The sequence below is a fragment of the Onychostoma macrolepis genome, chromosome 06 (assembly GCF_012432095.1).
Source record: "Onychostoma macrolepis isolate SWU-2019 chromosome 06, ASM1243209v1, whole genome shotgun sequence".
NCBI classification, from domain to species: Eukaryota; Metazoa; Chordata; class Actinopteri; order Cypriniformes; family Cyprinidae; genus Onychostoma; species Onychostoma macrolepis.
Genome location: NC_081160.1, coordinates 2,430,505 through 2,456,732, shown reverse-complemented (window position 1 = coordinate 2,456,732; position 26,228 = coordinate 2,430,505). Strand labels below are relative to the sequence as shown.

The following is a 26,228-nucleotide window of genomic DNA, read 5'->3' as shown; positions in this document are numbered from 1 at the left end:
AAGATTTGTGTAAAACCTTTAATTGAAAACGAAGAAGGTTCTGAATTTTTTGACAAATGTGATTTACAGTAATTGTGCTATATTGTGTTTCAGCACTGTTTATTGTGTATTTTACTGTATTGTATATTGAATTTTACGTTGTACTACATTGTCAATGTTGGGATCATTTCCCTACAACAAATTCCACCAAAGTGCAAACTGATTTGGCCAATAAACTCAAGCGTCACAAGAAAGTTTACAGTGTCGTGGATTTACACGCCGCAAGGTGGCGCTCTAGAGCAGTGTCGGGCCGCGCACCTCGCGCGTGATTGATCGTTTCCAGTGCAGTCAGTCCTCGCGCTGCTCAGATCGAGGCTGCTCGCGCTCTGAACGCATTCCAGTCGCGCCACGGAACGGGATATTTTGGCGAGTTTGGGAATTTAACTATGACTAGGACATGCCATCCAAGGACCATTCGAACGTGTAAGTGCCATAAACGAATCACCTGAACTGCCTACGTTAAAATGGTTAGAAATGCGAGTAGAAATCTTCATGGCAGTAGTTTTGAAAGCAGGATCTTGTAGCCCAGCGCTGCGTTGAGACGAGACTTGTGTAGTGTGTAATTTAAGCACTGCTGTGGTGTTCAAGTGTGAAAACCAGCGTTTGACTTTTACACTATCCTAATACCACGGATTATTCTGTACTAAACTTTAAGAACCCGGCGTTCAATTGCTGCCGGAGACTGGATTTTGAGTATTGATCACATTTTGAGACTTTGTAAACACTTGGATGTCTGGTTTGCTGGAACCTGGTAGTTGGAAATGTGTTTTCACACTGTCCTTTTACAAGAGCGTAACCTGGAATGAAAGGTTGGGAATTTATTACCGGTTACATTTCTTCGAACGCTCGGCTGAATGGCAGCGTTAAAGCATTGGTTTCGTTTACTTGATCCGGTTTGTATACTTTCCAAACACGTTGTAGAGTTCAACGAAGTCGGGTCGTGGTTTACTGTGTTGTGTCAAAGCATTTAGATTCCAGAGAAGAACAACAGCAAGCGGCATGGTGATTGTTCTGGTAGGGTTAGGTCAAAGTTACTGAGAACGATAAGAAACTGACATTCCATTGGCGTTTTGAGAAATTCTCACGTAAATAAAAACCTGGACGTTTCAGAAGCGCCGTGTATGAACGCTCCGATTTGAAAATTGTCTCGGAACCATATGTTGTTAAAGGGGCTATTTTTAAACTACCCCTCCTGTTTCTCCATCCAGAGGCACCCTCGTCTGAGAGGACCACATGTTGCTTTGGTAAAAATCGATGGTCTCTAATTGATTTATAAATTATTAGTCACGGTGTGTTGTGTTAAAAGGGCGTTAACAGCAGAACTGGTTATGGAAGCTGTTGTTGCGGCTCATCTGAAGGTTCTGCCTGTCCGTGGGTGTGTGTAAGCGCCTATACATCTACTATTAATTTTCTTGGTCTTCATTGGATCTGCATTTATGTGATCCTGCGCGGAGCATGAAAACCTTATATAAACCATTTGCAAGAAGTTGACAGACATGACCGCATCATTTGCCCCTACATGACCATTGAGCTCGCGCAGGATTATTAATGATCATGGACTGGTGGGGTTTTGGTTACTGGTGGATCTAAAGCGTTTAAGAAATAGACCCTAGTAAAACGATTGGTCTCGACATCTCAGACGACTATTCATGGTCCCTGTCTTTGCCATTGTTATCACGACGTGACGGTTAAGAGCGTGACGGACATTCAGATGGAAATTGGGAATGTGTTTCCTCAGGCGTGAGGGAATCGTTTGTTTAGACTCCTAACATTATCCTAACGGGAATAATCTCACGGTTTGCTTATGGAAGAATAAAAAACGACTTCAGGCCCCATAGGTCAGCGAGTTAAAGCCATCGCACTCTTTTGGACATGTATTATGAATATAATTCAAATCTGTGTAACGTTAACCAAACCAGTTAACGGTCACGTTGCGGTTGATTGACTTTATAACCTCACTATTAGAGTCCTGGTTTCTTAATGTTGTACGTGTGTCAAATAATTTCGATTTGTCAAATGTTTAATAAGGACTTCTAAACGTGTTATTAGGTTGAAACCCCGTCTGTAAGCATTTCCTATAAAACTAGCTAGAGTTCGAGGTCTCTCAGACCCCACACAGTCTAGAATACGAACCTGATGTAGTGTCGAGCAGACTTTACCTCAGAATAAAGACCTGTGCTGTGGCCTTGCGAAGTGTGTTTTTACCGTGAAAAATCCGTTATTCGGATTCGCGCCGGGAGCTTGTGATGTGTGGAGTTTGGAATGCGAACTGGCCCGCGTGCTGCTGTAGAGCGGCAGATGTGCGCATGCGCGGAGGCTTCCCCTCCTCACACTGGCGCGACTGGTTTTACTCAGACCCACAGCACAACTAATGACCAAGATTAGATCCTTTACCAAAATAATTTATCTCAGGAAGACAAAAATGATTGGAAATAAATTGCATGAGCAGGGGAAATAATTACGGAGCGAAGGATACAAGTGCTGCAGTAAATTGGGCACAAAGGGAGAGAATTAGGCTATTGTTTTTGTTATAGATTATTATGAGTGGAGATGTGAAATGAATTTGGCCAAATTAAAGATTAACGAACGTGTGGGGAAGAGAGATAAGATCTTGGCAAACATGCTGCTAAGCGTTACGATGCACTGTACTGTGGTGTTATCAGATGGTAATAGATTTTATATCATGGTATGGTAGCTATATGGTATGTTCTTCCCAAAAACTCATGGCAGTACCGTGGTATATTTGGTACTTTGTTAGTGGCTAGTGTTCAACTACGAGAGTGTCGTCTTTGTGTATTTTGTGCTCCTCTTGTGTTGTCAACATCCCAGGCTGCAGCAAGAGAGCTCATAATTGTGGCATTCTGTGGCCCATAGCTCACCCTCTGTTTGACTTCTATTTATAATCTCTCTCTGCATCTGCTGCCATTCTATCTCTCTGTCTCTCACTCTGTACTGGGTCAACGCCTGTGTGCTGCTTTGCCAATCCATAACGCAAGGGTTTCAGGACCTACAACTTGACTGAAAGGAGTCTTTAGGGCACCTTACGATCTATTGGTCTCTTGTGATCTATTATAAGTTGTGTTAGTGAGCTATGAAAATACTGTCTCTGTTCAGAGGATGAGACTCCAGAGACGTATGAAGGCTCTCAAGCAAATCAAAGTAAATTTTAGTTGTAAAATGCATGGACACCATTATAAGCGCTGCACAGATGCAAACAGATTAACAACCAGCTAGTGAAGTCAACTAGTTCATGTAGTTTTTTAAAATTATTATTTTAGTGTTGATGTTTTTTTAGCTGCGTTTAATTTCCATGCTGTGATTTAGCTGTTAACGTTGTAAAACCAACTCAGAAAAGTGGAAATACAGGACTTTTTCTTTGAAAATGGCTTTTTACATGCATGTAACTCCTGTGTGTTTTAATTTTTTCTCATTTATCTCTCTCTCTCTCTCTCTCACTAATTTTCTAACTTGTCCTAAGGCCAGTGGTGATATTAAAAAGCATTTAAAAGGCCTGGCTGTTACTCTGTTTGTTAAAGAGCAAACAGCGAGAGGTCTTCTTCACACACAGACACTGTTAATTCTGTCCAACCTTCAGGCAGTGACTGCACAGTTTGACCTGCCATGAAATGACACGTTCTCTTGTGTCCATACTAGTGATAGACTGATAAATTATACAATATTTGCCCATTTTGAGATCAACAACATTGGCTGATAACTTTACCCACTTGGCTTTACCCACTGGACTTGTTGATGGATAATGGCCAAATTTGGTTATCAAATATTTTAGTCAATTTTGAGTGAATTTCTGCATGAATGTTTACATCCCAATGGTTATAATGTGCATTTGTGACCTACATCACATACATATTTCCTTTTATTTGACTTTGGCCGCCTCATACTCTAGTTATCAACCCATATAGGTTGGCTACTAGTTAGTCTCAGTCTCAGCCTCAGACGTCACGCCCACTGGCTTAATGTCTGATGCATACGGCACACTTAGCTGGAAACACTTCAGGAGTTTCGAAGTTGTCCTCTGATTGGTTGAAGTGTATAGGATTTCCGGGAGGCCTGACACAAAACCCATCATGGAAGAAGAAAGCTATTGTGTTTACAACGGTGACAATGAGCGCTTATCAGGATCAACTGAACGCTGGATTTTCAAAAGTATGTGAAATATTTCAAGCTCGTGGCATAGAATCTTTCAATTATGTCCAAGAGTTTTATTGTCTGTTTATTGTCAAGAGTCTGTTATTGTGACGACATTTCCACGCCCCTAAACATGACGCGGCACAAAACGAAGCGTGACTGGTTACTTTACCTGTCAGTCATATGGCCTCTTGGGCGGGCCTTGGCCATTCAAAGTGCCCAAAGTTCCCAGACCTTCTGCCATCAGTCTGAAGGTCTGGCTACGCGAGACAAACTACCAGTCAACAAACCATACTAGACTGATATCATGCTTCAAAATGCAGACAAATGCTCCACAAACTTCAGTCAAGATTCTCAATAAGACAGCAGTCATAACAAACATTAATTTTGACCTTTGTGGTCTATTCGGTCTGTTTTTGGAAATTACTCATCAATTTCGAATTCTGTTAATATGGCCTTTGCTTTGAAGTGCATTTGCTTTACTTTTTAAAGTTCTTTGAATCAAAAATGTCACAGTGCTGAAGTTTGGTAGTCATGACAAAATCCGACCCAGAACAAGAAAAGCAAGCATTTCAAAGTTTCTTTAGTTTGAAAATTTTATCACCTTCAGTAAAACTCAGCAACAGAAACTAGCTTTCAGTGGGATGTGTTTTTTCTTTGGATGGCATGTGAACACTTTGAGTTGGCAGTTATACATTATTAATATCCTGCTTTTTCCAGTTTTATTTTCATCCGCTACACTTTTAACTTCTTCAAAGGGCCTCCATTCTCTCTCTCTCTCTCTCTCTCTCTCTCTCTCTTTCTCTTTCTCTTTCTCTCTCCCGTGTGACATCTGTTATTTAGGATGAGTTGTTTCTCAGGAATGGCCGACAATTGCTGCGGTTACACCCTGCAAGCAAACCGTTTTCCTGATTATACTTGAATGCATATAGATGTGAACACATCCGTTGCTTAATACAGAAGCTTGTTGCCCTTTGCACATTTAAAGACTCAGTTTTGTTTGTAATGTTGTCGACTTAATGTTGCACAGTTTACACAGCTAATCGCAGAGTAGGTGTAGGTGAGATCATCCTGCTGTAATTCAGTTCATGCTATTCGTGAGTTGATTCTTAACTATTTCGGCAGACAACTTGGAGGAAGGATATGCAGTTGGTTTTGTACAGAACAAGAAAAAATCATAGTTGAGACAGTGGTTGTCGAGACGTGGGAAGCCGCTCGCTGCCTCTTTGGTTTGTTAATTTGTTTGTTTGTGTTTTAGCTCCTGCTTCCCACTGCTTCACCCTCCTTTCGTGCTCTTTTCGCAATTTCATTGGCTGATTGCTGTTATTTTCCTTGTTGTTGATAGTGTGCACATCTGTAGCATCTGCGATCCCTGGCACATGCAATGAGCTGGCTGCAATTTGGGGTTTTTGTTGCAAACCTAAAGCTAAAGTGTGTGACTTCTCCACCACTAAACGAAATCGCGAAATAATGACTGTTTCAAACAGATATTCTCACCTCAAACTCACACCATTGGTTGCGTCAGACTGGATGGGCGTCTCAAGCATAGGATGGCGCCACAGTGTTTATGCTTTTTCAGTGAAAACAAATCAAATGGTTTACTTTAAATTGTCTCTGTATATTAAGCTGGAATTGAAGTACTGAAAATTTCTTACACTTCAGCTTCAAAACACGAAAGCACCTTTGCTGTGAAGCATTGGCTAGACTTTACAGCTTTGTGTGAAGCACATGCATGTTGTCTTAAACTAGTCCTTTGTTGTCAAGTGTGTTTGCACAGCAAAAATGACACGAGTCCATCCTGGCAGAGAATGAAAAGTGAGCAGAATCTGAATGAATCTTCATGCTGTGAATTTGAGCCGTGTTTGTGACGTAGTGATATGCTCTGTGTTGTTTGGACTGAAGTCAAAGCATTGTACTGGAGTTTACTGCTCTGTGAGTCATTTTTGGGTCGTGCAAATAGTATGTTATTCAGATAGGAAATGGTCATGCATCCATACGGCTGATGCTACATGTTTTTCCTCTCTCTTTGTCAACTTGACTTCTCTCATCACTCCCACTCGCTCTGCTTTTTCTCCCCTTTCCTCTGGTTGTTTTCTTCTGCACTTCTCGCATTGCTCATCTTCTGTGCATGCGCGTGTGTGTGTGTGTGTGTCAGTGTTTGGATGTGTTTCTGGTAAATGGACGTGGTCCAGCCCCGATCTGTGATTTGTTTTTCCTTTAAATGCAGTCAGTGGCTAAAGCAGCAATCAGGATCACTGGCCTCTCCAAGAGTTTTTCTTTTTTACTCAGTATTTTCTGATTGTTTTTACAGTGCAGTGCTTTATAAGTGCAGATTTTTCAAGAGCGCAATTTTTGTTGACTGCAGTTGAGAGGTGAATTTCAATCTGTGACCGATCAGTAGTTCTCAACTAATGTGTTATGACCCAAATATGAGTTGTGGATGGCATAAAACAATTCCTATTTAGCCTATTTCATGTTTAACGGTTTTGTGTATATCGCCTAATCTTGGATTCAATCTTTTTGTCAACTCAAAATTTCTTTAAATTAGAATAGGTTTTGTATTTTCCTTTTGGAACTGATCTGAACTTAAGCTCATTGATTTGAGCTTATGCACCTCAGTTTTTGAGTGAAAAAAGCATTATTTTTGGGTAATTTTGGTAGTATTCACTGAAAAACTGAGATGCATAAGCTCAGATCAGTGAGGCCTACAATCAGTGAGTTCCGGAAAGAAATGCAAAACCTGTGCTAATTGAAAGAAAACAAGTTGATGAAAATATTTTTTGTAATAATACAGCATAATGAGAGATTTACAAGCAATTGTTTGTAGGCTGGTTATTTTTGACCTGAAACACCAACAAGGCGGTGGGGAAAAAATCCTAAAAACATACAAAAGTTATCCAGATTGTTTTGGGAAGTTGTTATATTTTGTTTAAGCAAAGTCAGTAAGTTTTAGCCCAATGTTATATCATTATCTAGCATTTTTGGGAAAAAGACAATCCTCTCTGGGTCAAAATCATCAGAAAACAACATGAACATTAAAGAGGCTTTTGATATTCGATGTATAATCAGGATCCTGAAGCAGAACCAGTTGAAATCCGCTGTGCTACAAGCACCTTCAGAATCACAATCACAGCTCTGTTCTCCCCTGTGATTTCACACAGCGCTGCGGCATTGCATTCTCTGCGTGTTGCACAGACACACACACATGCATTCGCTCAAACACACATTTCTCTTCCCTCAGTATTGTGTGCTGTTCTCCTCCTGCAGTTTTAACCGCACAGCCGTTTAAATAATTCAGCATCTTAAGCTCAGCTTGTAAATAATGCGAGCCCACATATTGCACTGCAGTGGACTCTGTGTTTAATTTAATACAACTCTGCATTCATAATTTCAAAAAGCCTCTTTAATGCAAATGTTTCAATTATAAATGACACATGTACACACACTGCAACACGTAGTTTTAATTATAACGTGCTCCAGCGAGGACTAATGAGATTTATTTCCTTCAGTGAGTAATGGCGTTGCTCAAACAGTTTTCTTCCCATGAGCCAATGCATCTGTGCTCTCTGCTCTGTGTTTGTCTTGTTTGATTGCACTAAGTGGTTGTATATCTAGTGCTGTTTTATTACAGGGCTTGCAAGACAGCACTATATTCAAATTCCCTTTTTGTTTTTTCTGCAATTAATTCAGTCCCAACCGCTCTGCAGTAATTCACCCACAAATGTAAACTCTGTTATCGTTTAGTCATTCCCCATTTTGTTTTCTTTTTCTGAGTAACACAATAGGAGATTTTCGGCAGAATGTCTGAGCTTCTGTTATTCATGCAAGAAAAGTTTGGAGCTGAGCTCCAAAAAAACACTATTACAGTAGTCCATGTTATACTGTACAAGTTTTTTGTGCCTAAAACCTGAACTTGCATAAAATGTAACACTATTCCACTATTGCTGCCTGGCTAGCATGTTACAGTGAGAGCTGAAAGGAGCACTGAGGATTATATATGCATGCAAATTAGTGCATTCATGCTGTTTGCATGTCTGTAGATTTTAGTAGCGCTGTGTATTTGTATATGAGCTACTTTCTCCTCATTTATTTATTGATTTAGCTCTGTTTTACAATCTAGTGAGCTGTCTACTGCCTACATGGGCAGCTACCTTCTAAGAAAGCATCTGAGTTGAAAAATCATAAGTGACTGATTTGAAACACGTTATATTGGCAACAACACTGTGCATTTATAGAAATAACATTCCTCATTGGAAATGCATGCTGGAGAGACTCGATTCAGTGGTTCTAAGAATTTACATTCTACATTTAGATTTACATTTATGCATTTAGCAGATGCTTTTATTCAAAGCAACTTGCAAAACAAGGAACCAATCGATTTGTCAAAGAGCCAACCATTTTTGTGGGGACAAAAATCATTAGAAGCATATTGCTTGCCAAATAATGCAGTTCTCTAGTATAAAAATACATCACACTCATTTTGGGTAAAATTAACTAGTCTATATTATTGGTATTGAATGAATTGTATCTATAATTTCTCCCATTTTGGCCACCATTATGGTTGTTGTTTTTTTCACCACTGATCTCGGCTTCTCCGTGAAGCGTGCATGTGATGCTGGCCTGAAATATGGTATCTTAGAAAGCGGCGTAAATATTCTGCCTACCTTTATGGTGTGTGGCATACTTATAAAGCTTTTAAATGCTGCCTCGAGAGGGTTTTGGAGCAGGGCGTTTGTGTGTGTCTGTGATGGCCAAAAGCTCTCTCAGATTGCAGTATGACATTCATGCCTTTCCTTATAATCCTTCAATGAGCGTATCTGATATCAGAGAGGCTGTTGTGTGCATTGATAGTGTAATCTGTAAATTCTATACTGTGTTAATGTTGTCATTTCACACTTCGCTGCACCTTTTAAGGAGCCTGTTTTCACATTACTAACATTCCAGCAGCGTGAGATGAAGAAACAGGCATTTACGTGTTTTTGACCAAAGTCTGACTCTTTTATCACACCATATTATTTTCATTTCAGATCATGGTTATTGTGTATATATAAAGATATAGTTATATTATTAGCTGGAAATTTCAACCGCAAAATGTTTTACATATTAAACAACCATGGAATAATGCCTACTTTTTAATTAAAAGGCTGTATATCTCATTTAATTATCTTCCTTTCTGTTTGAAACTTGATAGACACAATCCAACAGATAAGGATAAGCAAATGAATACGTCTGATATCAATGCAAAAATGGTGCAGTGTGACGTATCAAAACTAAATATTCATAATCAACAATGCTTTCAATACACCCGTTTCTGATCCATTTTATAGAGGTAGACTCTTAAAAATAAAGGTTTTATTGACATCTTTGGTTCTACAGAGAACTTTTAACATCCATGGAAACTTTGCATTCCACAAAAGGTTCTTTAGATACATAATGTTCTAAAAAAAGTGTTTTTTAAAGGGATAGTTCACTTAAAAAAAAATTAAAATTGTCACTTACTTACACACTCATGGAAACACAAGTTGTTTCAAACCTGTATGCCTTTCTTCTGTTGAACACACAAGAAGATACTGTGAAGAATGTTGGTAACCAAACATTTCTTTTTCCATACTATGAAAGTCAATGGCTACCGTCAGCTGTTTGGTTACCAACATTTTTCAAAATATCATCATCCGTGTTCAACAGAAGAACAAAACTCCTACAGGTTTGGAGCAACATGAAGATGAGTAAATGACGGAATTTAATTTTTGGGGTGAACTTACCCTTTAAGAACGGTTCACTAAAAGTTCTCTGGAAAACCCAAAATGCTTATTCTATGGCATCGCTGTGAAAACAACCTGTGGGAACCTTTATAATTGTAGACTATATTTTTTTCCTGCTTGATATTGGATTTTGATCATTTTGGCCCACACCACTGGTCAAAGTTATAGAACAGTAATATTTTTGAAGTAGTCGCTTCTGTTCACCTAGGCTGCATTCATTTTATCCAAAATACAGCAACATTATTGTGAAATATTTTTACTATTTAAAATAGCTGTTTTCTATGTGAATATATTGTAAAATGTAATTTATTTCTGTGATCAAAGCTGAATTTTCAGCATCATTACTCCAGTCTTCAGTGTCACATGACCCTTCAGATATCATTCTAATATGCTGATTTTCTGCTCAAAAAAAAAAAAAAATATTATCAATGTTGAAAACCATGATTTTTTTGTGGAAACCATGTTGCTTTTTATTTTGAAAAGATCCTTTGATGAATAGAAAGAACAGCATTTAGCTGAAATAGAAATCTTTTGTAACATTATAAAATGTTCACTGTCACTTTTGATCAATTTATCGCATCCTTGCTGAATAAAAGTATTTATTTCTTTAAATAAAAAAACTGAAAATTCTTACTGACCTCAAACTTTTGAACGGTATGTTACAAAAGATTTCTATTTCAGATAAATGCAGTTCTTTTGAACTTTCTATTCATCAAAGAATCCTGAAAAAAATTGTACACAACAGTTTCCAGCATTGATGATAATCAGAAATGTTTCTTCAGCAGCAAATCAGCTCATCAGAATGATTTCTGAAGATCATGTGACACTGAAGACTGGAGCAATGATGCATTCAGCTTTGATCACAGAAATAAATTACATTTTAACAAATATTCACAAAACAGTTATTCTAAATTGTAATAATATTTCACATTTTTACAGTATCAGTATTTCACAGTATTACTGTTATTGTTGTGTTTGGATCAAATAAATGCAGCTTTGGTGAGCAGAAGAGACTCAAAAATCTTTTGAGCAGTAGTTTAAATCACGGTATAAACTGTACAGCAGAATCTCTGCAGCTTCACACATATCTACCGTCATGCCATGTGTGTTTCTATGGCGCTGCTCAGCGATGTGTGAAACGGTGGAGTGTCCCACACAAACACGCCGCCCCTGACCCCTTCAACAGCCCCGCATTCATCCATCTCTGTGCCTCTCATTCTCTCGCTCTCACTCTTTGTCTTCGCTGCTTTTGTGTTGGTCAGAGGTCCGGAGAGTCACTGGTGATGAGGCCGCGGCGCATTGTTTGCTGCGAGTGAAATGCAGCGGAGTTTGCTCTCGGGCCGGAGGGGGAATGTTTATCCCACGCGAGCGGCTGATGCAAATGAACGCGGAGCTCAAACTACAACAACAGCGCTAATTTGAGCTTAACCCGTTGAGCTGTGTGAGAGGCTGTTCATCTTGTCAAAGAAGGTCATGGAGATTTGTTGGTTATTGTGGTTTTTGTAAGAAGTGGGATGTTGGTGGACAGTTGCTCATCGTGTTTGTTGAGGTGCAAAGCTTTTTTTAGATGCACGGTTTTGGGCTAAACGGTTGGGAAAGGTTTTATTTAAAATTTTAATTTTGGATTGTGTAGATTATGTAGACACGGAAGACACGAGTGTTGTGTAAAATGTGAATGTTTTTACATTACACCCTTATTCTGATTGAAAAAGTCCATTAGGAGTTCATCAAGCCATTAAAAGGCTGTGATATTAATAGTTGATATATTTCCCACCCACACAGCCTTGGTTATGTCAGTAGAGAAGTTGATTCAGAAGTGCAGAAAGTTATTACATTTTACATTTACAACAAATAAAATGATGATGACAAACTTTACTTTCTTTATAGTAAAATGCACTGAATCATTCACAATAATACTGGAAACATAAATATTAAAAGAAAAACCATTAGTGGATTGACATGCCAGTGTTTTTCTTAAATACATTTTTAAATTTAATTAAATTTTTAATATTTAATAAAAAATATATAATTTTTATTTAATTGGGTATTAAATACATAATTTAATTGTCATAATTTAGTGTTTGTGCAGTTGTTGAATATAATTTATTTAAATTAAATTATTGCATTTTAAATGCAAGTTATGCTACATTTAAATGTTTAAAAAACACATTTTTCTCCTTTAGACACACAATTCAGGACAGTACCGGTCTCATAAAGTGGGTGTTGAAGAAATTGATGATTACAGTTGAGTTTTGATTGGTCACAGTTGTATTGAATTGTGCGCGCTCCAATTCTTTTATTCCCAGTCATTGATGAGTAATCAAATTTCATTCATGCACATAAAGAGTGTGTGATTGGATGAATGAGCGATACAGGAAGCTTTTCCACCCTGTTGTTTTCTTTCGCTGGTCCTCGAGCGTTTCTCACGGCCGGGGAATGTGGTGCATCTGGTCGGATGATCTGGTGTGGGGTTGTCCCAGTTTACAACGGTGCATATTTCTGTGGCTGTGGCCTGCTCGCTCCCTCCTGCGCCCTGCGGCTCTCATCGGACGGGTTTCTGGCTGGCGTTTGGCTGGCGTGCAGGAGATTGTCCCGGGCCGCTTGGCTCGGCGAGTGGAGGAACGGGTCGTGCCAGCCAGACGCAAACAAAGAAGCAGGCCAGATCTGTCTGTCATTGGCGGCTGCTCTACAAACACACAAACACACCCACAGAAACACTGGCCATGTGGAGAGCTGGGAAACTAGTCCTGGTCAACACTCTGCTGGCTGTTTATATAGGGTGAGACGAGCTTATCATTGATTCTGAATAAACTGACTTGGGCTGCAGTTTTGTAGTAGTCAGACAGAATAACGTTTGGCTGTAGTGCTTAAAGATGACGTTCGTGTTTCTGGTCGTCGGTACCGAAGAGTGAAACACCGACTTAGTTTTCATTTTTAAAACAACTTTGTTTTTAGCGGTTACATATCAACTGCTGATTCAGCCAGTGGCATAAGTTTGGGGCGGGAATGCCTGTTTTTTGACCAATTAAAAATATTCAGGAAATAAAAAAAAGTTTTTGCAGTTCTGTGTGGTGCGGAAATCACTTATATCACCTTTAAAAAGACTCTTTGAAAACAAAATGGGAGTTTTGTGCCTTCATATCAACTTTATTTAAATATAATCATTTATGTCTTATACTTACATTATTTTTATTTACGCATTAGATGCTTTTATCCAAAGCAACTTATATTGCATTCGAAACTACTTGATTTTTATTTTCTTCAAGTTGATGCATTGTGTGGGATTTAAGTCCATAGCTGGCATTATTTTCTACTGCTTTATTGTAAATAAAATAAAATAAAATAACTTTTTTTGTTGTTTTTTTAGTGCTGGGCAACAGTTAATCGCATCCAAAATAAAAGCTTTTGTGTATATAATAAATATACACAGTGCACAGACATATATTATGTAAACAAAAACTGTTATTTTGGATGCGATTAATCGTTGCCCAGCACTACTAATGCATTTATACACTGTCATTCAGAAGTTTGGAGTTTGGAAGATTTTTAAAAAAAGTTTTTGAAAGAAGTCTTGTCTACTCACCAAGGCTTCATTTATTTGATTTAAAAAAAAAAAAAAGAAAAAAAAAAAAAAGAAGTAAAATATTGCAATTTATAATAACTGTTTTCTATGTGAATATATAAAATTAAAAGTATTAATTTAGTAAAAAAAAAAAAAAAACTCACCCAAAATTTATCTTGACCATTTCAGTGGATTTTGGGAGGTTATAGGTTAACTTATATAGCCTACCTATAATAGATGTACTGAAAGTAAATTCGGAAAAGCTTATTATTTAGTGTCTAAGAATTAGAATATCTTGTTAAATGCATCTAACCAGTACTCAATACTCACTATCAGTGTTCTTTTCTGTATAATTAACATCAAATATTGCTCTATACAAATCAATACCGCTGTCAAAGAGAATCAGATAATAATTTGAGTGTTACCACACACCACAGGTTTCTCGATGAACACACACACAGCAGACGCGTCTCACTCGGCTCATGTGTGAGGTGTTGAGCTCAGGATCTGAGTGTCTGAGCGTTTACACCTGCTGGCAGGACTCAGAGATGTGGACGTTGGCAGGAATCGTGTGTTTTTTTCAGCGGTGTGCTTTGAGAGTTTGGCTCCGCTCGTATAGGCTCGCAGGAGAGATAACTGGCAATTTAACCGAACAAAGCCCTGGTGTTTCTCAACACAGCAGAGATGATGGGAGTCCGGAGCGAGGGGTGGAGAATGTGAAGAACTGGTTTAGTGGCTAGTTCTTCCTCAGAAGCCTCATTGTAGTTGTCTAGTACCTTGTTAACACAGCTTTTTCTAAAAGACACATTTGTGACCCTGGAGCACAAAACCAGTCTTAAGTCGCTGGGGTGTATTTGTAGCAATAGCCAAAAATACATTGTATGGGTCAAAATTATCCATTTTTCTTTTATGCCAAAAATCATTAGGATATTAAGTGAAGATCATGTTCCATGAAGATATTTTGTAAATTTCCTACCATAAATATATTAAAACTTAATTTTTGATTGGTAATATGCATTGCTAAGAACTTCATTTGGACAACTTTAAAGAAGTTTTTTTTTTTGCACCCTCAGATTCCAGATTTTCAAATAGTTGTATCTCAGCCAAATATTGTCCGATCATAACAAACTTTCAGATGATGTATAAATCTCAATTTAAAAAAATTGACACTTATGACTGGTTTTGTGGTCCAGGGTCACATTTATGTACGCTGACTCCTCAAAAGACTTCTGTTTATGAGCAAGCACCATGAATGTGCAGTAACTTTAACCCTGTAAAGCCTGACATATAAAATAATAGTCACAAAAAACTTTTTTTTTTTGTTTTTTTGAACCATTAAACAAAATCTAAAAAAAATAACGTTTTCATGTGTGTTTTTGAGTATCATATTTGATCCATTTATGGCTCATATAGTGTGATACAGTGAGACTATGTAGGAAAAAAACAGCTCAGTTTAAAAAATAATATGCAGTTTTATGCAGATGCTGATATTTATATGTAAGATGAAATTATGATGTTTGTAATGCAAATTAATGAAATCTTAAAATATTACTAACAATATCAAAGTTATTCTTACATTTATATACAATTGTGCAAAAAGAGCTTTTACTTGCTAAAAAAATGTTGTGCAGCAATGTTGTGATCATGTTGATAATTTAGAGGCCTTTGCATATGATATAGTAGGCTTTATAGGTTAGTTATTTTTGCAGTGTCCAGTATACTGCTGCACATCTCTGTTTCCCCAGATTGTGCGAGTGCAGTTTCTTTGTATTAGTTGCTTGAGTTTTTATGATCGCAGGGTGCAGCCAATCGCGCCACAACTGTCTTGATTTCACCGCTGGAGGTTGCACCGAGAAATCAGCGTCTTGATTGCACCGGCGTCAGACAGCTGATTGCAGGAGACACGGAGAGCGTCCTGTGCACACGCGTCGCGCCGGGACGCTTTCTGTCTGTCTGTGCTTATGGAAAAATGAGACGCTACAGACTACAGCATAAATGCGTCTGATTGAATCATGTGAGAGGGAAAAAAACCTACATCTTCAAAAAAAAATCTGAAATGTCTTTGTGTGCAATCAAGGTGGTGTGGGTGGAGAATTGTGTTAACCAAAAATATTATATGCATGATCCAATCAAAACCTGATGGATGAAATCAAGTCTGGCTCTGTTATTTATTTCCCGCTGAAAATACATCACACATTATGGAGGTTAAATGAGTTGAATGTCATTTTGTGTTGTGTTTTTGTGTCTTATCAGATTTGAGGTGAGTTTGTTTTCTTAGCACTAGAGCATTTATTTGATCGTCGTCTCAGTAAGATTAGATTTGATGTGTCTGATATGGACAAATACAGCATGTTTTAAATGCTAATTAAGACGTTTATTGAACTGAAGTCGAGCTCTTGTCAGTAGAGGTTACTGGCTTTGTATGAAATGGTACTAGCTTATTTACATACTGCACATTGTGTATTGTGTACAACCTAAATCATTGTGTTGCATCCAGTTATCTTCTCGGAAAAATGTATTTAATCTTTTAACTTTTGGCATTGTGATCAAATCATTTTGGCAACTGCTGGAAGCACCAAAAAAAAAAAAAAAAAGGAAGCACATTGCATTGTTAAAAGTTGTTTTTTCAAAGAAGTCTCTTCTCACCAAAGTTGCATTTATTTGATCAAAATACAGTAAACGCATTAATATTGTGAAATATTATTACAATTTAAAATAACTGTTATCTATGTGAATATATGTTAAACTGTAATTTATTCCTGTGATGCGCAGCTGAATTTTCAGCATCATTACTGCAGTCTTCAGTGTCACATGATCTTCAGAAATCATTCTAATATGCTGATTTGCTGCTCAAGAAACATTTCTGATTATTATCAGTGTTGAAAACCATTGTGCTGACACATAATTGTGTGGAAACCGTGGAGCATTTTATTTTTCAGGAACCTCAAAAGAACAGCATTTATCTGAAGTAGAAATCTTTTGTAACATTATAAATGTCTTTTGATCAATTCAATGCATCCTTGATGAATAAATCTATTAATTTCATTCAAGATTATGACACCTTATGATTTGATACTTCATTGTTTTTGTGTCAGAAAAATACAGCTAGTATCAAATTATAAATTATATCTTTGGATAGTTGTATATATTTGGAAATGCTGTTGCCTGAAATTGCTTTAATGTAGTTAGCGACTTTTTGTTAGTAGTTTATGTATAGTTACCATTTTCATTTTTAAAGAAGTTTGACTGTAGTTTAAATTGAGTAACCTGTGGTTTAAAAAAATAGTTTTAAAGTAGCAAACAAGCAAAAATCCTCATTAATGTATCTCTTATCTTCAGTATACACTCTTAAAAATAAAGGTGCTTCACTATAGAAGGACCTTCTTGTCTAAATGGTTCCATAAAAAAGAAGGTTCTTGAGATTATAAAAAGGTAAGAAAGAGATGATTCTTTAAAGAACCTTTGACTGAATGGCATCTATGGCATCGCTGTGAAGAACCCTTTAAGCACCTTTATTTTTAAGAGTGTGTCCCCCAGCCCTGTCTGTTTACACATGTAACCTGTATCTTATGTAAATGTTGAGGTTTGAGAGGTTAAAACCACACACTGATGTCATGCATGTAAATAAAAACCGTTCCGACTCTCAAGGTGAAGAGTGTGTTTTTTAGCGGTGAAGAAGTGGAGCTGGTCTGTCTGGTTGTGTCATTTGGAGGTTGGTTTATCGCAGATGCTACTTTTGTCTCTGAGCTGCAAGTTGAAGTTTGTTTGAAACGTCATGGATCTGCGGGATATAAACACTCGTTCTCATGCTCTTGCTGCCACACCACTTAATTTCTGTCATTTAATCACCCTCAGACTGTTCCAAATCTGTTTTAGTTTCTTCTTTTGGACACAAAAGATGACGTTTTGAAGAATGTTGGTCCCCATTGACTTCCATAGTATTTTTTTATCTCTCCATACTGTGGAAGTCAATGGCTACCGTCAGCTGTTTGGTTACAAACATTCTTCAAAATATCTTCTTTTACACTGTAAAAAAAAAAAAAAAAAGTTGAGCCAACATGAAATTTTAAGGCAACCAGCTTCAACAGATTTTTGAGTTTTCTCAACTTGTCGTTTTAAGTTTATACAACAAAAATTTTAGAATTTCCCACAAAAATAAGTTGAGCAAACTCAAAAATCTGCTGAAGCTGGTTGCCTTAATTTTAAGTTGACTCAGCTTTTTTTTTCTTTTTTTTTTTTAACAGTGTATGTTCAACAGAAGAAAGACACTCACACAGGTTTGGAAGAACTTGAGGCTGATTCAATGATGATAATTTTCATTTTTGAGTGAACCGTTCCTTTAATATTACAGTACGCTTTCACATGCTGTTCTTCAAGTGAATGGCAGCTGTGTGAATTCAGGTGTTTTCATAATTAATAACAGCAATTTAATATCTTTAAACTTCTCAATCTTCATTTTCCTCTGTTAAAGTTGTAAGCGTCTAATTGTGTGACATCATCACCTTTCGCTGAAGTTGTGATCAGCACCTGTTTTCTACAGAACACACTCACCGTCTCTCTCTCTTTCTGTGTGCTGTGGCACAAATCTGCAATTCAATTTGCAACAGTTTAATTTGTGTTTAAGATGCAAATGTAGCCTTTCTGATAATGAGAATGCTAAACAGAGAGGAGGGAGTCCAGAGCGCTCACACACTCATTCATTAGCTCACAGTAATCGTGTCAACACACACACACACACACACTCTCTCTCGTGCACGACTCCACAGCAAATGAGACGCAGGACAGAATAGAATTATCTGTCTGTAAAGGTCACAAAACGAGAGTTGAGACGGCAAGAAAACAAATCGGATGGAAAATTTCACTCTTCGACTGTTTTAAAGCCCTCTAATGCTGAGAGACGGACAGAAACACACTTGAGAGATATGCAGCATATATATATTTATAATCATATTGTATTTATAGCATAAAGTTAAATCCTTGTTTAGCAGTTCAGTCATTGCACAAGCAGACTCCAGAGGTGTTCACCTGCTCTTCATGCATCTGATTTCATTTGGAGAGCGCATGTAATGCACTACTGCACCGGAAAAACAATCCATCCGTTTCTAAAATTCACTTAATTTGCTTATTTGCATAACACCGTGTGACTGGAATTTAAAGTGCACCATAATCTCTCATAGCAAAACATGGCAATGGATATGATGTAATAATGGTGACAGGTCTGTGCAGCTCGGAGAGAGACAGGTGAGCGAATGCAGCATTCAGCCTGTTTTACTAGTTCATCATTCATTCCCTCTGTGTGTCATGCATATGCATGCATGCAAATGTCCATGCGTTTATGTTATGCACATCATGCTGTGAATGTGAGATTGACTGCTCAGATGCTTCTGTTCTCTCAGATCACACCTCTGCTGTTATGGAAGGTGATGAACCCGTTTGATTTAAAGAACTTGCACAATTTTATCTTGTGTTTTATCTCTCTCTCACACACACAGACACACAGCTGTACATGCTGTACTGTGTTTTACGCTTCACTGACCGTGTGTTGTGGCCAAGTAGGAAACAGGACAGAGAGAAAGACAGACAGTTCACATGTTTTCTTCAGTTCTTCTCGTTTCCTCTGGAATGTTAACAGGCTGAACCCTCACAAGTCATCGACGCAGGGGATTCTGGGTAACGGTCTCGTAATCCCAATAGCTAGGTGATGTAATGGAAGGTTTTCGGTCATCCTGGTCTGTTTTGAAGTAATTTGAGACGATGTGTTCTAGTTTACTCTTTCATAGTCTCCAGTTTGGATGATTTCAATGAGAGAGCATCCCTAAATGCTTTTGATTCACACTCCTAGACGAATCAGTCTGCTGTGAAGGACTGGCATGAAGCCAAAATATTAAATACAGGCTGAGGGATGTTCAACAAACACTCATGCTTTCACAGCCTCATGTCTGTTGAGCGAAACAAGACAGGGTTAAGGTTATGGAGTAAAAAAGTACAGTAAAAAATACAGTTTATTATCGTTCAAGGGGCATGGAGTTATCATGATGACTTATAAACCATTAAAAACGGACCTACTGCAAGCTATGAGGTTGTTAATTGATGGTATAGCCTATGCTTTTGTTGAAACATCAGCCCACATTATTTAAACATATTTTTAAATCGTGTAACAGTGGAATTTCTAGTTAAAAACGCATAATTACACATGATTATGCAAACTAAATCTCTACCAATCAGAAACTGCAACAAACAAATCATGTTAGCCTCTTCTATTCCTGTGAAGCACTGCAAATGACATAATAGAAGTCCCTATGCTCTAAAACTACTTACATTTTTGTATGTATATATATATGCATATCTTCCGATTGTCTGAAATCAGTGCAAATTCAATGAAAATCAGTGAAACCACAAACAGCTCTCAATTTAATTTCAGCTTAATAGTTAAATTTTTACGTTTGGCATTTTTACATGCAAACACAATGTTGCTACAGTGTTTTGTTTGGTTGCTAGGGTGTTCTGAGTGGTTGCTGGGTGGTTTTGGTCATATTCAAAGATGTTTAGATCAGATAAGAGGATCATATAATAGTTTTATGGTTGAATATGAATGGTGACTTTTAGTATAAATGTGTGGTAGATGTTTGCAGACAAGTGAACGTTGGGTTAAAAACATGTTCCAGGAAGCTTAGAGCTACATGCGGGGACAGGGCTGGAGATGAGGGTGCGTGATGGGGGATTTTACTCCTCCATGGGGGGCAAAACGGGGTAAACGGGGGTCGAGTGTAAACAACATCTGTTTATCCCCCACCTTACTTCTGTTTCTGCCAAAATAACTGGTAACTGCAGGTATTACTACAGTAAAACTGTCACATGCTTTAAGATTCTAGAGCTACTTAGCTTACATTGTTTGAAGAAGTTCATGTTTTGATTTAATGTTTTACAGTAGTAACTGTGGTCTTTTGGGGGAAACACTGTGTTATGCATGCATATAATAAATGCATGCAGTTCGTTTGTCTGCGGATTATTTACTTTTTAATTAGTGTGATAATGAGCTGTGAAATGACCGTGTCATTGCTGACTGGCCACTTCCCGTGCACTCGTGTTTTCCTTCCTGTCCTGTTTAACATGTCAGTTGAATATCAGATATATCAGTACTCAAGCAGCTGAATATGAAAAATTACTCAAATATTATAATATGCTTAAAATATATAATATTAAAGTGTTGTGTATGCAGTGACAAACATTTTAGACTAGCAATTGTTTAACTCAAAGTGCTTTCCAATTCTAATAAACTTGTCTTTGAAGTAAACTTTGTGTAAAAGTGTCTTTTCGGTTTTAAAAATGACACTTTGAAAATAAGTATAGAAACCATTTTTGCTCAGGAATTGATAGTAGTAAGAAATAGTAAGTTCTTGTGAAACATACTCCAATAATCTGTTTTTTTTAATTTTTTTATTTACAACTTTGAAAAATCACTTTTAAAGTATGGAAAGTCTTGTCGAGCACGTTGCATTGTGGGATTGTGTATCTGTATGCAATTGTTTTCAAATATAGCACATCATTTGGATATGCATATTATGCAGAAAATGCATATTATACTTTCTTTTTTTAAGTATGCAATAGTTTGCAATATGAAACACATAGTTTCTCAGTTTTTTATTTTTTCCCCAACTGAGGCTACTGGATTATATGAGTATATTGCATTTGTGTGTGTTTTATACACGTCTGTTTCGGAGTGTATTCTGTGTGTGTATTCGTGCTCCATCTGAGAGGCGAGTGCTGTAATTGATATGCCACAAGTAATAAATCAGCCGGCCGCCTGCCACCACTCGCCATTATCTGAGGAGACGGGTTTAGAGGTCTGTCCGCAGTGTGTGGACGTGAATTTATGCTCTGTTTTCTAAAGCAGAGGGGCTGTGAGATGACTCGCAGAATAACGTGTCCTCGGGCAGCTGTGGGAAAAATGGAGAATGAATTGACTTCCATATTAACTGTGTCTCATGTTCCTTATGCTGAAATGTACTCCAGCGCTTGTTTTGTTGGTGTGAGGTGGTTTCTAAGGGTGAATCTCATGAAACCTGTCAGGAACGTTTCTTGCCCAAAGTGCGAAGAATGTTTTTTGAAAGTTATTGCATTGCATTTCTATGATGATGCTGCGGTTGTTAATTAGCCTATATCATTTTTATGTTAAATAAATTAACACTTAAAAAGTGTTTCTGTAGATTAGTTTGTGGATGCTTATACATAAATAAAGCTTATGGTAGATATGTCAGTAAATAAAGTTTCTTTGACTGTGTGTTTGCACAATAGTCTGTCTGTGGTTTTTAGGCAGGATGTGTGCAAGCGGCTCATTTGACACAAGTGCAATCTGATGCCAGTGATAATATTGAGCTAGACTGAGATCCGTGACACAAATAACAACACCTGAGATAACGGCGGCTTGCATGGGCATATATACATATATATTCAGTGGCTGTTTCAGTCATTTGGCGCTTGTGGATTCATTGATTGGTGTCATTTAAGCAGTTACTGATCATCTGAAGTGCAGGTACTCATGGGAAATTGGCGAATCTAAAAGTGGAAGATGAGAACACAAGATGAAAGAAAGCCTTCAGGGATGTTAGACAAGAATTTCTTTTATCTCTTGATGAGATTGATAATTCTCCTCAGTTGTCAGTCTGAGGCGTTTTGGGAGACATTCTTTCATTTATATTTTTACATTCATTCGTTTCCATTCTCATTCTCGCTCATATCCTGCTACAAATACTTGTGTGTTGACTGTTTTAACCGTTTCATTGCCGGCTGTAGGAGGACGCAGAGATGCAATTTGGTTTGGTATTTACAGTCGACTCTGTCATGACAGATCCACTCAAATGAAGAAAAATGAGGTTTGGGAATCTCGTACAGACTTCTACCTCTTTCTTTCATTCTGTATTTCACACACTTGCACACAAAACATTACACATAATAAATCAACAGACACAAAATATAGGCTAACTTATGACTTGCCTCACCATGTTGAGCAACTATAGACCAATATCAAATCTTCCTTTCATAGGTACGATTATTGAAAAGGTAGTGTTTAATCAGCTGAACAACTGCTCAAATGGATACCTGGACAATTTTCAATCTGGTTTCTGAGTGCATCAAAGCACAGAGACAGCACTCATTAAGATAATAAATGATATTCGCTTTAATTCTGATTCTGGCAAAATATCAGTGCTGGTACTACTAGATCTTAGCGCTGCGTTTGACACTGTCGGTCATAACATACTTCTAGAGAGACTGGAAAACTGGGTCGGGCTTTCTGGGATGGTACTCAAATGGTTCAGGTCACACTTAGAAGGGAGAGGTTATTATGTGAGTATAGGAGAGCATAAGTCTAAGTGGACGTCCATGACATGCGGAGTCCCACAAGGCTCAATTCTTGCACCGCTCTTGTTTAGCCTGTATATGCTCCCACTAAGTCAAATAATGAGAACGAACCAAATTGCCTATCACAGCTATGCTGATAAGACCCAGATTTACCTAGCCTTATCTCAAATGACTACAGCCCCATTGACACCCTCTGCCAATGCATTGATGAAATTAACAGTTGGATGTGCCAGAACTTTCTTCAGTTAAATAAGGAGAAAACTGAAGTCATTGCATTTAGGAACAAAGATGAAGTTCTCAAGGTGAATGCATACCTTGACTCTAGGGGTCAATCAACTAAAAATCAAGTCAAAAATCTTGGATGTGTTTCTGGAGACAGACCTTAGTTTTAGTAGTCATGTCAAAGCAGTAACTAAATCAGCATACTATCATCTCAAAAACATTGCAAAAATTAGATGTTTTGTTTGCAGTTTAGACTTGGAGAAACTTGTTCATGTCTTTATCACCAGCAGGGTGGATTATTGTAATGGTCTCCTCACCGGCCTTCCAACGAAGACCATTAGACAGCTGCAGCTCATCCAGAACGCTGCTGCCAGGATTCTGACTAGAACCAGAAAATTTGAGCATATTACACCAGTCCTCAGGTCCTTACACTGGCTTCCAGTTACATTTAGGATTGATTTTAAAGTACTTCTACTCGTTTATAAATCTCTAAATGGCCTAGGACCTAAATACATTGGAGATATGCTCACTGAATATAAACCTAACAGACCACTCAGATCATTAGGATCGAGTCAGTTAGAAATACCATGGGTTCACACAAAACAAGGGGAGTCCACTTTTAGCTATTATGCCACCCACAGTTGGAACCAGCTTCCAGAAGAGATCAGATGTGCTAAAACATTAGCCAATAATTGCACTGTATTTGATGTATAATCATTTTCTATTCTTAACTGTTTTAAATTCATTTTAAATCAATTTTTATATAATTTCCTTGTTTTTACTAATTCCTTGTTTTTATTGTTGTGATTTATTTTTTTTAATGACCGTTTCACTTCCTTTTATGTAAAGCACTTTGAATTACCACTGTGTATGAAATGTGCTATATAAATAAACTTGCCTTGCCTTGCCTTGCTGTGGCAGTACCGTAGTAAAGTGATGGTAATGGCATGGTACTGAATGGTTCCAAAATTCATGTACTTTTGTAGTACATCAAAGAATACCACGGTACTACCATGGCATACCACACTTGAAGATATTTCCATATATATATATATATATATATATACATACATACATACATACATACATACATACATACACATACACATACACATACACATACACACACACACACACACACACACATATATATACATATATACTAGGGCTGCAACAACGAATCGATTAAATCGATAAAAATCGATTACTAAAAGCGTTGGCAACGAATTTCATAATCGATTCGTTGTGTCGCGCGACGCGAGACGTTTGATTATTAAAAAAAAAAAAAACTTTAGTTGAGCGCGGAGCGGAGTGAACACACTCGGTCTCTCGCGCACGGATGCTAGCAGAGTTCGGCGCCTCATAAATAAAAACAAAAAGTAAAAAAAAAACTAAAAAAACGAGCGGAGGTAGAGGAAAGATACATGGCGGAGGCAGAGAAATCCGTGCGACCCAAGTCATCCAAGGTGTGGGAGCAGGGGCGGCGTTTGCGTATGGCAGAGTATGGCAGTTGCCATACCCTAGCCCAGTCAGGTGCTGTGAAAAATTATCCAAACTTGAGTCGCTTATAATTCGTTTTATTATTTTAAATCAGAGAGTTTTAAAAATAGTAAACCAATGATAAGCATTAAAATAACTTGTCAGTAAAACTGTGAACGCCATTGGATCATCGAGCTCTCAGCGAGACCTCGTAACTTCACCCCGCCTCCGTTCAGATTGACGCGCCGCGCACAGCCTGGAGAAGATGAGATCTCTGCTTTTTCGCAATGCAAGGGTGAATAAATAATTGGTGTTTGAATAGTACAGCGTTTTCTTTACTCAAACACTATGTCAGTAAAGGATAATGTTTTTGTGTGTTTGAAGAGTGGAGAAGAATTAGTTATTTGCTGTCTATATACGTTTTAAATATCCTGTGCATTATGTGCATAAGCGCTTAATTTGAGATTTTGGCCAAGTGTATTAAACAACAAGAAAAAACTAAGCGCCCATATAGCTACAATCAAAGTTATATAACCTGTAAAAGTTGATGAAAGCATAATGCACTTAATGCACTTATGCACTGCATAACAGCCGCTCTAACGACAGACAAAACACTCCATCTCCGTCATTCTCTGGTCAAAACATTATTAACTCCATTTGAGCTTGATTTTCATATAATGTTAAGTGCAGGTGTCTGATACAATACCAACGCTAACGACGCAGTGTTGTTAAATTATTTAATTTTTTGCACTCCCCCCCCCCCCAAAAAAGTCTATATATTTGGCAGATATAAAGCATACATGTGTATGTTTTGTTTGCAGTTTAGACTTGGAGAAACTTGTTCATGCCTTTATCACCAGCAGGGTGGATTATTGTAATGGTCTCCTCACCGGCCTTCCAACGAAGACCATTAGACAGCTGCAGCTCATCCAGAACGCTGCTGCCAGGATTCTGACTAGAACCAGAAAATTTGAGCATATTACACCAGTCCTCAGGTCCTTACACTGGCTTCCAGTTACATTTAGGATTGATTTTAAAGTACTTTTACTCGTTTATAAATCTCTAAATGGCCTAGGACCTAAATACATTGGAGATATGCTCACTGAATATAAACCTAACAGACCACTCAGATCATTAGGATCGAGTCAGTTAGAAATACCATGGGTTCACACAAAACAAGGGGAGTCCACTTTTAGCTATTATGCCACCCACAGTTGGAACCAGCTTCCAGAAGAGATCAGATGTGCTAAAACATTAGCCAATAATTGCACTGTATTTGATGTATAATCATTTTCTATTCTTAACTGTTTTAAATTCATTTTAAATCAATTTTTATATAATTTCCTTGTTTTACTAATTCCTTGTTTTTATTGTTGTGATTTATTTTTTAATGACCGTTTCACTTCCTTTTATGTAAAGCACTTTGAATTACCACTGTGTATGAAATGTGCTATATAAATAAACTTGCCTTGCCTTGCCTTGCTGTGGCAGTACCGTAGTAAAGTGATGGTAATGGCATGGTACTGAATGGTTCCAAAATTCATGTACTTTTGTAGTACATCAAAGAATACCACGGTACTACCATGGCATACCACACTTGAAGATATTTCCATATATATATATATATATATATATACATACATACATACATACATACA

At 37.7% G+C, this 26,228-nt stretch overlaps 1 protein-coding gene across 1 annotated transcript in view; it reads left to right on the top strand.

Annotated features, from left to right (window-relative positions):
- The first annotated feature begins 252 nt into the window (after positions 1 to 252).
- plxna1b (plexin A1b) overlaps positions 253 to 26,228 on the top strand; it is a 134,813-nt gene continuing 108,837 nt past the window's right edge. Inside the window, exon 1 of the mRNA XM_058777992.1 lies at positions 253 to 462. The gene's annotated coding sequence lies outside the window, so the exon portion shown is untranslated. The remainder of the gene's footprint in view (positions 463 to 26,228) is intronic.